This window comes from Haliotis cracherodii, unplaced genomic scaffold (genome assembly GCF_022045235.1).
Source record: "Haliotis cracherodii isolate W230 unplaced genomic scaffold, xgHalCrac1.p SCAF_2, whole genome shotgun sequence".
Classification (NCBI taxonomy): domain Eukaryota; kingdom Metazoa; phylum Mollusca; class Gastropoda; order Lepetellida; family Haliotidae; genus Haliotis; species Haliotis cracherodii.
Genome location: NW_027266275.1, coordinates 33,931,955 through 33,944,610, shown reverse-complemented (window position 1 = coordinate 33,944,610; position 12,656 = coordinate 33,931,955). Strand labels below are relative to the sequence as shown.

The 12,656-nt window shown below is 38.5% G+C and overlaps 1 protein-coding gene across 1 annotated transcript in view; it reads left to right on the top strand.

Moving 5' to 3' along the window:
* Positions 1 to 12,656, top strand: part of LOC139468014 (glutamate receptor ionotropic, NMDA 2A-like) — a 200,111-nt gene that overhangs the window by 97,126 nt on the left and 90,329 nt on the right. Inside the window, exon 3 of the mRNA XM_071249667.1 lies at positions 7,498 to 7,796. The gene's annotated coding sequence lies outside the window, so the exon portion shown is untranslated. The remainder of the gene's footprint in view (positions 1 to 7,497; positions 7,797 to 12,656) is intronic.

Here is a 12,656-nt window from a genome sequence, read left to right as displayed (position 1 = left end):
ACGTCATTATCATCATGGCCGACCATCTGACTTGTATGGATTTGTAGGTCACTGACCAATCATACAGCTAGATTCTCTAACCCGTGATGATATTTACTGTCCTTGTAACTTATGTTATATACTCCGGGAACACGAGGGTCCACTCGTCTAATGAGGCGCAATTCGCTGTGCAGAGGTGGGTCCCTTAGGGTTTCCAGAAACCTGTTTGTGCTTGTTAGTTGTATAACGCCGCACTCAGCAATTTTCCAGATATATAACGGTGGTTTGTAAATAAGGGCGTCTGAACCAGACAGTCCAGTGATTGACATCATGAGCGTCGATCTACGCAATTGGGATACGATGACATGCTTCAACAAAGTCAGCGAGCCTGACCACCCGATCCAGTTAGTCGTCTCTTACAACGAGCATAGTCGCCTTTAACGGCACGCATGGGTTGCTGAAGACCTATTTCAACCCGGATCTTCACGGGTGGCCAAAATGTCAAACATGTATGTCTAGACCTGCATTACTTCTGGTTTTCCTCCAACATTAAGCCGACAAGCCGCAATGTAACTGAAATTATGGTTAAAGCCGCGTTTAACCCAGCTCACCCTTCCATACCAACTACACTATTAGTTATCGAGAACACTGAATGTCAGGAAATTCCGATGAACAAAACTATGCTTTCCAGTGGTACGTTATTAATCTATTAAATCATTTCGTTAGGAGCACTGTAACTTGGGTTAGTTATTACACACCAAGTTTCAATAACATGAAAGAAATGTCTCCTTTTCCTAGTTAATGAAAAAAGGAATATATTCCTCGGTGCTATGTAAATCTATAGAACGAGCTATTTAAGTAGTTTCATTACAACATAATTTGTGAAAAAGTGTACTTGTGGTCCCAGAGTAGCACAGGAGATGTGTTTTTACACAGAACTGCCATCCAGGCACAAGGGGGGAGTGGTTAATAAAACTTCTGAATTCAATTCAGCACTTGTTGGGATAGTCTAATGGCGGCGGTGAGTCGCATGCTTCTCCCATGACGACGTTAAAAGACCAACGGTCATGTTCATGTCGAAGGAATGAGTTCATTACTTTTCCAACGATAATGTCTAAATGTCCCAAACTCATCGGAAAGTCGCAATATATACACTTTATGAAAAGAAGAATTCGTATCACTGCATGTAGTCTGACTTTCGCTTATACAATTACAACACTGCCTCAATAACCTGCAAGGAAAGCATACTTTCATTGGGGTGTCGAATTGTTGTATGTACCATGACTGTTTTCATGGATGGTTCTAAACATTACTTGTGCTTATTGATTTTGAATCTTCAGCTTAACATAATATATATGGCATATGAGGCAAAATGACTCCAAAGGAACTTGCGAATGTCCATTGTACATGTGTAGCTTTTTAGAACATAGTCACTGAAACGTAGGCACAATTCGATTTCTGATTTAAATTTGGCTCATACACAAAGCACTTTGAGTATTTCTTGGGAAAGGTTTACAGTGTTTGTATTCATTTCCTATGTCTGATCAATATCAATAAAAGTCTGGTGAAAGGTCTAACAAGATTCATGTGATCATATTAAATATCTAGGGGCAAAAGTAGTCAATAATGAACCTTTTTGAATCTTCCAAAACCAATCTACATACAGACTGGAAACAAAGACCTTGACACATGCATAACCAGAACCATACGCGATGAGAACTCCGGCACCCATACCTTGGAAAACACTTTACAGATGCTAAATGCCGAGGTGTTCGTTGGGCCTGTGCCTGCATCCTCATCACATCAACTGTTCTGGTAGTACGCTAAGAGTCAATCCGCTTTACTGCTGGGCTGAACAGTGTCAGCTGTTGTCTATAGGTATCCACATAACATATACTTTCACCGTCTCGCCAGTGAATGCTGCTGATCTTAGCATGATACTATGATTTGATGTGTATACTATTACCTTCATGGGGAGAACCTATTCATCATTTAGCATAGGCATCTCAGGCCCTTTGCCAGCGACAGGAAACGCAATTATTCACAGATCAGTCACTTGACAAATATGTCATAGATGTTCCCAAGATAAAACTAGAATGTTTTAGTGTGACATTAAAATGCCCTAAATGTGTAATATATGCCGTCTGCATGACAGGTTTTTCAAATAATTTCAAATTTTCTGTTAGGCTGTCAGTATTTTTTCTGTTTGTAAACTTCCGTCGAGCACAAACGTATCCACACTTCTTCCTCCTGAATAGTTTTTATCCCGCTCTGGAAAATGAATCAGCGATTCTCAGTTTCACAAAAAAACAAAACATTTGCTTTTTTTAAAGGATATTATAATCGCTTAGGGCTTTGCTCTCCCGACGTTTAAGTTCTCAACATCGATTAAGGAACCATTGCATTACGAATAAGCACAGTATTTACAAAGTTAGTTTATAAATACACCAGATTTCAACTCGTGGACCTATTTTGCCCATAGCCCAACCAAGAGACAACGTATCAGGTGTTTTCCCAACCAAATGAGTGTTTAATAGTTTCATTCTTTCTATCTCTTCCTCCCGGCTCTGAGGTCAAGGATGGAGATGAGAAACACACGAAAAAATATAGATGGCCTGCCTGTGTTTGTGACTTGTGCCACCGGTGGGACAGGATACACCTACACTTGGTATCATCACAATTTGAAATTGATTCATAGACACATGCTTATGATATAGTCGGAATCTTGCTTTTGAATATGCTTTTAGTAGAGATTTCGTAATCGTGATTATGGAAATGGTTTTGTCGCTTTGATTTAATTTTTCAAAAATGCTTCTGGTAAGGACGTTTTTCACAAAGTTATTCACTATCAATGGAATACGTCGGGATGGTTGTTTCAGATGTCCTCCGATCTGTATATAGAGCATAAACTGTTTCCTCGTGGACAGTTGAACTCTAGAGGATCTAAGTTTACAAATGGAAAGAGGTCACACTGGAGTTATTTGACTCAGAATGTTGCGGCACTACAACCTTTTTCACCTCGCCGTAAGAAATGCGCGACATGTCGTAAAATGGGAATTAATTCCCCTTTTATAATATATAACGCCGTTATATGGCAGTGTGATCTCTTATTGAGGGTAGTTTGATTTATATTAAGTCGTTGAAGACTTTATATGAAACATTCATAAGCAGGAATTGATGCATATGGTTCCTATGAGAAGATACTGACCAAATGACTTATAAACAAAGGTGCGTTATAACGGGGACATGAGGATGCAAATGGAGCAAGAAGTAAAACTGTTACTAGAACACGTCTTATTGTATTTAAAAATACCGCATACTATAATATAGTCTGAATCATACAGAGTCTGGGCTTTTAGCAGAGATGTCTCATGATTATGCAAGTGTTTTGTCGCTTTGAAGACTAAGTAAGTGATTGTATCATACATGTTCGCGTAGTACAGTAGGGCTACGTTGATCTGAACAGAACCATTCTAAGTGAAATCGCTCGGACAAACCCTCATTTTACTAAACAACTACACCGTGTGTCGCTCTCTTACGGCGGGATTGTTGGATTAATGATGTCGAACTAATAGTGTTTAGTTTCATACACATTTGTATATATGTGTTAACATTCTTGTCATGTTCATATCACATTCGCTATGTGGTAGGGGATTGACATTCTAAATATTGTAATGAGATTGGCTTTCAATTCTTTCTTGTGAAGAAGTACTGTGACAGACATCTACGTCTGTTTACTAATTTGTTTTGTAGTGCTGTATATTAACATACAAAGAAGTGTCGAACAGGTGTACGTTTGTTTTTGATGAGTGGCTACCTAGATAAGAATGTTGTTCTACACAAATATGCTGTACCAATGGTGAGCTTTACGATCCCATGTTGCATTCATTTCCTTTCGTGTTGTTATTAAATTATGTTAAAAGATCAGTAGATTTTATTTAAAATAGGGTTCATGTTTTATATTGACGGTCGAGGAACAGATGATCAGCTTGGAGGATCGGTTCCACAAATTCATTTTCCATTTGGTCAGCGGCCAACCATACAGTTCTTATACAGATGGGTGTAGTTTGTCACAGACTGACAGACTTTGAAGCCATGAAGCCTACGTACAATATATGTACAGCACACGTACACAAACTGACATGAAAACCACATTCACCACCTCCTTGTGCCATTCATACAATTCCAGATCCATACATAAACAAAATATCATGATTATGAAGGGCGTCTCCTGGAGATTTAAGCCCAGTGGAGAATCCTAGTATCCATTTCTTCCTACAGGAGCCGAGGAATAAGAATCGAGTGATCACAAATTACTACCTGTCTGATTCAGTGTGATCGTACGGCGCAGCTACATGTGGGATCGGTGCTCATGCTGTTAGCCATCGGCTTGTCTGGCCACATTCGATTACAATGTTATTACATTTCGGAATATATGGATACGGCGTAAAACAACAGTCACTGGCACAATAACCCCTCAAGTATATGCTACGTATAGCTATATCGCAATCAATTAATTTCTTTGGTAAGTCTGGGTACATCCAATGCAATTGAGTAAGAGAAGGAGAAGAAGTTATGAGTCTTTTCGTCACGCAAATTATTGGCGTAAAAACACAACTAAATTCATCTGACTTTTTAGACGTCTCGCCTTTTAGTGGAGAAAGACACGCAAGCAACATCCTTGTCGTTCAATCCATGTTAAATAGACGCTAATTGCGTAGTTTGAAAGTTTAATCTAATTTTGCATGCGGGGCAGCGACAGTCAGAAGCATCGGATACAACACTTGACGTGTGATTGCTGTTTAGAGAGTCGGTTTTACGTGCAATTATGGCTAACAGCAGCCGCAATGTTATAACCAGTGACAGAAATATGTTACAGCATATGACAGCACATGAAAAGTTTATATCCAAAAACTTAGTTTGTATATTACATGTTCATAAAGCATGTATTTTGTCATGCTCGATGGGGTTGGTAAATGTGAATAGAAGCAATATTGTCACTATTTCGGCAGTGTTCACAATCCACGATGTCCTTGCCATCTAAAAGATAAACAATTATGCTATTTCGCAGAAATAAAAGCAATCATGATACTGAGAACTTTTATGATGTGGAAATGATCATAAATAATACTCATTATGGAAACACAGCAGAACATTGGGTGTATGATAACATGTGAACTTCAGGTTGAACAGGAACATGATAACAATTGTTTTTCCTTTGTTGACAAAAAAAACATGTTATGAAATATCTAACTGCCAGGAACACAAATGATACGATTACACAACTATTTCATAGTTAATTATTTTGATATTCTAAAGGTTACATAAGGGATATTTTGCTCCTGTGCTATGACGTGCAAATTTGCATTCATGAAGCAAATTGCAATATTGTTCAGCAATATTCTAGCCATATGACAGTCAAGGTGAAAAAACCCATGTGGTGTATCTATAAGTGAGACTTGATTTCATAATTAGTTGCTTTAACACTATGCAGTTATGTTACGGCGTGTAAATTTAGTATGGGCGAAACCAAAAGTGATGCCATTGCGCTTAAACCAAATTGAATGAACATGCGAATATGGTACTGACAGGCCAAGAATCTTAATTGGACAAAACCAACGACCACAAAACCTTGTACAGCAATGAGACCCTTCTCTGTAGAGCATTTTAGGCGCCTGAGAACGCTGTGAAACTCGAACATCCAATGTTCTGGACTACTGTTTCCCATGAGTGTGATGTAATAAGCATAAGTCATTTAAGATTTAGCCGGATCACTAATGACAGACTTTGCAAGTGCTGTGTTTGTGTTTTATTCACTGCCGGCATTGACGCAGCACAGAATGACAGGAGGAAATTTATCATTGGATTAAGATTGGAGCAAAAAGAACAAAGTTGGCAAGAGATTCCTCTCTTGAGATTTAATCTTCTATTTCGTGTTTCAAGAGATCTTTTTTTCCAAACTATTTTCCCAAACATTTTCGTGTTGTGTTTTATAATCCTATGTTTAAAAGTGTTATCGACGTATTCCGTCATAAAACATTAGCAGCAGTGCCTGTTTGATAAATACAAGATGGAGCCTTATAAATTGGTCTTTCATATTTCTTAAGCATTGTGACAATAGATAACACCAGTTTACTCCATCAAATCTGTTATCGTGCATCGGTTCCCTGTATGGCTGCATAAACTCACACTTGCTCTGAAATACGTATTATCAGTAAGGGTAACAGCAAGTGATGGTCACTAGAGACTTTGGTTTACAAATGCTAGGTTCGAATGGACTAGAAGTACATGGGTTAATCATGTGCGCAAAACAGTACGTTATGCATCAGAGGAAGTATGGATGTTGGACTTCGAATGCTTCAGACGTCAATGGTTTCTTCATCAGGCTGTAGCGCTGGACATTCCATATGAAATAGCCATGGTTTCAAATTCCACGTTCTGTAACGTGCATCCACATGTATAAGCCTTGGGCTCATAGATGCTTTCAAGTGTGTTGCCAGCTAGATACGTGCCTGGTGTTTCAACTCATTAAGGTTACAGGGCTGTACGTGCGAACAGCTTGCGACCAAATGTTTATTATTTCTGTTTGACTACTTGTTGGTCGCCCTTTATGTTTGTATCTATTGATATATATATATATATCCATCAGCATGTTACAGACGCCCCTCTCTTCCTTTAGCTACTTGCCAACATATGTATACCTACCTACCTACCTATCTACGTACGTATGTATGTATGTATGTATGTATGTATGTATGTATGTATGTATGTATGTATGTATGTATGTATGTATGTATGTATGTATGTATGTATGTATGTATGTATGTATGTATGTATGTATGTATGTATGTGCCATTTCTATCTGCCAATCTGTTAATTCCATATATGATCCTTTCTACATATATATCCAGTACACATATCTAAACTCCTGTCTGTCTATTATACCTGCCGTACCTGGTGATTTCACTCCACCATAATTTTATAGTTATATGTATTAATCAGCAAATAACTCTACCTTTTTGTATATCTGACATACCTACCTGGTGATCTACCATCCCTTATATTTATAATTCATCTACATACATACATACATACATACATACATACATACATACATACATACATACATACATACATACATACATACATACATACATACATACATACATACATACATACATACATACATGATACATACATACATACATACATACATACATACATACACACACACACACATACATACATACATACATACATACATACAGACATACATACATACATACATACATACATACATACATACATACATACATACATAATGACCTATCTAGTGTATTTTAATCACTTACATCGCTAAACGGCATAATTCAAATCAAACCCAGTTCACCTGAACCGGCAAAGTTCCCATGCATATATAAAAGCCAGTTGTTTATGTCCAAGCCACTTGACGTAGTGGAATCAAGTATTGTGCAAGTGTCTGTCTAGGTATGGTTGACGTTACTTTATCATCTGCAGGTAGATGCCACGAGGCCGATCCTTGTGCAAGCTCCGCGTGTCTCTGGCCACATGACTGAGGTAGCGGGAAAGCTGTGCCGAGGCTCATATGTCGTTATACAGCAGGAGGTTTTGTAGTGGCATTGGCTCCACGTGCTAGATTCGCCACTTTCCCCTGCCAACACGTCGGGTCAGTCCCCGTCGCTCTGACGAGGAGAACATACTCCATACAGAAGGACCATTAAAGAAGCGCTGGGATTTATTGTCTGAGGAAATCGTACTGTGTGATCGTCGATAATATCACCAGCGTCAAGCCAGGGGTAAGTGCTCGTCCGCTCACTTCATTTAGGAAGGGTGAACGTATCATTCATATTGTTATCAGAGGAGATTTGCGCCAACATTTGGAAATGTTTTAGCCGCGGTCATCCATCTTTCACTTTAATGAGGATGACAACGACATAAGGTACCGCCTCAGAAGCGTATTTTCGATATTGATTATTGAATGCATTGAAATGAGATTGATATTGAAAGGTCAGGAATCAGTTTCTACTTTTTTAGGAAACATCAGGACAATTATGTATTAATTTATGCTTAGGTGCAAGGTACCTTTATTTTAAGTATATTCATCTGCAACATTAGATTCCAAGACCTGGTCCAGAGTCGTATAATTATATGTTAAATACTGCATGGCGTTGAACAGGACTTAAATATAAGTATAACATAGTTTTATGCCATATCTAATAAAATGGATATTCATATGTTGCAACAGACTGAAAACGTTATTATTACACACACATTGCTTTGACCATCATTTCCAGTGCAGCTAATTAGATTTAAACTTGTGCTGCTTCAACACTGGACCGATTACCTACACATGACGATTTCGGTCTTATGATAAGAACCATAATATTAGCATACTACCTTTAACTTTCTCATTTATTTTAGCTATATGAAGTTTTCGGTATTACTAGAAGAAACTGATATTAGCATATCCCCTCTTACTTCCTCTTGTGGGCAAATGTTTTAGCCATATGACGGTTTCGGTATTACTAGAAGAAACTGATATTAGCATATCCCCTCTTACTTCCTCTTGTGGGCAAATGTTTTAGCCATATGACGGTTTCGGTATTACTAGAAGAAACTGATATTAGCATATCCCCTCTTACTTCCTCTTGTGGGCAAATGTTTTAGCCATATGACGGTTTCGGTATTACTAGAAGAAACTGATATTAGCATATCCCCTCTTACTTCCTCTTGTGGGCAAATGTTTTAGCCATATGACGGTTTCGGTATTACTAGAAGAAACTGATATTAGCATATCCCCTCTTACTTCCTCTTGTGGGCAAATGTTTTAGTCATATGACGGTTTCGGTATTACTAGAAGAAACTGATATTAGCATATCCCCTCTTACTTCCTCTTGTGGGCAAATGTTTTAGCCATATGACGGTTTCGGTATTACTAGAAGAAACTGATATTAGCATATCCCCTCTTACTTCCTCTTGTGGGCAAATGTTTTAGCCATATGACGGTTTCGGTATTACTAGAAGAAACTGATATTAGCATATCCCCTCTTACTTCCTCTTGTGGGCAAATGTTTTAGCCATATGACGGTTTCGGTATTACTAGAAGAAACTGATATTAGCATATCCCCTCTTACTTCCTCTTGTGGGCAAATGTTTTAGCCATATGACGGTTTCGGTATTACTAGAAGAAACTGATATTAGCATATCCCCTCTTACTTCCTCTTGTGGGCAAATGTTTTAGCCATATGACAGTTTCGGTATTACTAGAAGAAACTGATATTAGCATATCCCCTCTTACTTCCTCTTGTGGGCAAATGTTTTAGCCATATGACAGTTTCGGTATTACTAGAAGAAACTGATATTAGCATATCCCCTCTTACTTCCTCTTGTGGGCAAATGTTTTAGCCATATGACGGTTTCGGTATTACTAGAAGAAACTGATATTAGCATATCCCCTCTTACTTCCTCTTGTGGGCAAATGTTTTAGCCATATGACGGTTTCGGTAACACGATAAGGAATCAGCATGTTCCATTTAACGTTCCCTTGTGGGCAGTTGTTTTAGCCATATGACTTTCGTGGTATTACCAGACGAAACTGTGATATTAGCATATTCCCTCTTACTTCCTCTTGTGGGCAAGTGTTTTAGCCATTCTACGTTTTTGGTATCATGATAAGAACAGTGATATTAGCATACTCCCTTTAACGTCCCCCTGTGGGCGATCGTTTTAGCCATATGACGTTTTCGGTATTATGACAAGAACAGTGATATTAGCAGACTCCCTTTAACGTCTCCTTCTTGGCGATCGTTTTAGCCATATGTCGTTTGGGTAGTATGATAAGAACTATGATATTAGCATACTCTCTTTAACGTCCGCTTTGTGGGTGATCGTTTTGGCCATATGACGTTTTTGGCATTACGACTTTTCTCAGAGGTACAATCTAAGTTAACCCTACCGAAACTAACTCTCTCTCTCTCTCTCTCTCTCTCTCTCTCTCTCTCTCTCTCTCTCTCTCTCTCTCTGTGTTGGTTTTGAGGTCAGGCATTGGTTTGAAACCATAAATATCATAATAGATTAATGATAACATGACACCAATAACTGTGGCTAATTCTTGACAAGGTCATGACCATTTATGGCAATATGACTTATTGCCCCATGGGGATTCCTCGTTATGATAGGTCACCGATAAGCAGCCTCTGTTCGTCGTAAGAGGCGACGTTAATGGATATGGCGATCAGACTCAGTGACTTGGATAATTGCTCATAACATCAATCACATGATTCATTTGTCAAGATTCGAATATTTTCTGGGCGCCATCACATAACTGAAATCTCTCTCTCTCTTTCTCCCTCTCTCTCTCCCCCCTCTCTCTCCCTACCTGAAATCTCTCTCTCTCTCTTTCTCCCTCTCTCTCTCCCCCTCCCTCTCTCTCTCTCTCTCTCTCTCTCTCTCTCTCTCTTTCACTCTTACTAGGAACAATGTAGACAGTCGTACAACAGTGTTGAGTGAGTGAGTGAGTATGGTTTTACGCCGCTTTTAGCAATATTCCAGCAATATCACGGCGGGGGACACCAGAAATGGGCTTCACACATTGTACTCATGTCGGGAATCGAACCCGGGTCTTCGGCGTACGAGAGAACGCTTTAACCACTAGGCTACCCGACCGCCCCACAACAGTGTTGAATTAAATTATAACGCATTTGTTACGACCATGTGATATGGTATGCACTCACGTCGGGTTCAAATAACGTCAAACGTCATTTAACCGATATTATTTTGTTTCAACACAAAACATTTACAAAACGCTTGCGACATTCCTTCAAATAACTGATTAGTTTCGAAAAGCGTCGTTTTAACTCCTGTGAAAAGAAAGTTACATTTTCAGCAACGGGAAATTAAAGTGGGATTTCGCAAATAAATGCAATACCCACAGGAATTACCTTAACAAATGGGTGAAAATCGCTCGGAAAATTGACAATTCAACTGAGAAGTCGCTTCACAGGCTACGTAAGTTTAACAAATATTTACACTCATGTGATGTAGTTTAGCGAGAAAATTACATTATAGTTTACGACAAAGCTCTTTGAAGGGTAACCTTATTTGACGATTAAATCAATTTAAGGCACTTCCATTTGTAGTTAATATCTGAACAGTAAATGTTCTGTGTGTGATCTTAAACTGCAGGTTTTATTTCATCATTTGCTTTTGAATTTCGGTGTCTCTGATCACAACCCGATGTGTTTTTTCCTAGGTGATCGCGATATCATAATTACCACCCTTGGGAAATGAACAACTTCTCGCAAGCTGGAAGGGCTCATGTCAAAGGTCAAGCCCTAGGGATTTGATTGGTTGTTGTTGCCGCTATGTTTTCTCCATGGTGCTTCAATGATAGATGGATAGTATTCGGACTGTCTGCTTTGTAAAGGATCGTCAATTAAGGGAACGAGCCCGAAAGTATGGCCTTGGAAGCCTCACTGGCTACACGCGATCATTTGCGAAGATAATCAACTCATTGCATGCTTTAGAATTGGTTAATTGATGATGAAGTTTATCATATATCGATTAAAATGGACAAAAATGAAAATGGAAGTATATAAAGTGGAATACTATTAATTGTAATACAGCTGTTACATCTTATTAAGGTTACGTCAAAATGGGAACTTTTCAAAGATCTGTCATGATTGAAACGTAAACAACATGCGTCACGTTTTACTTTTTAGCTAAACGGGCGGTCGGGTAGCCTAGTGGTTAAAGCGTTAGCTCATCACGCCGACGTCCCGGGTTCGATTCCCGACATGGGTACAATGTGTGAAGCCCATTTCCTGTGTCCCTCGCCGTGATATTGCTATACTATTGCTAAAAGCGGCGTAAAACCATACTCACTCACTCGTTTTAGCTAAACAATGCATTTATATTTATCGTACCACGAATCTACACCTGTCTCGACAAAGACAAATTGTTTGTGACGTCACGCGCAAAAGAGACGTGATGTCATTTCTGACACTTCGATCAGTTTTATAAATACAACTATTAGCGACAAAATTCATTCCCTAATCCTACGAAAATGTTTGTGATCATGACCCCATGTCGCCTATTTGGTGATGATTTATGACAGGAAGTCGGGTCGTTAAATTATGGCATCTTCCCAATACATCCGCGTTGATAATCTGCGTTGTTATAGAAATGTACTATGAAGTAATGCAAGTATACCTACTGAAACCTCTTCAGTCGAATGGTCCTAATTCGTTAAATCAATTCAATCAATCAATTATAATAATTTTATTCCTAAAAAAAGAACCACAAACGATTGTACTGGAGAAAAAGTTTCTTAAAGTGGTATTCATTTTTATTTAACAACATGTCGGTTATCCTGTACAACTATTTTGCGAAATTTATACATTTTGCTTGAAAATTTGTCTGAACAATTGAACAGAAACGTACATAGTGAAGCCAATATACACATTCAGCACGCATATTTAGAATCACACTCAAAGGTACTCATCTATTATACAAATTATGAATTTTGCAAGGTTCTTGATTTCTACATGTGTGGTACTCACTATCTTTTAGTATTTTATGATATTAGGAAACTGCGTATATTTATTTGAGATAAATTTGGATCTGGCTTTACATTTAAACAGATACAGTGTCATTCA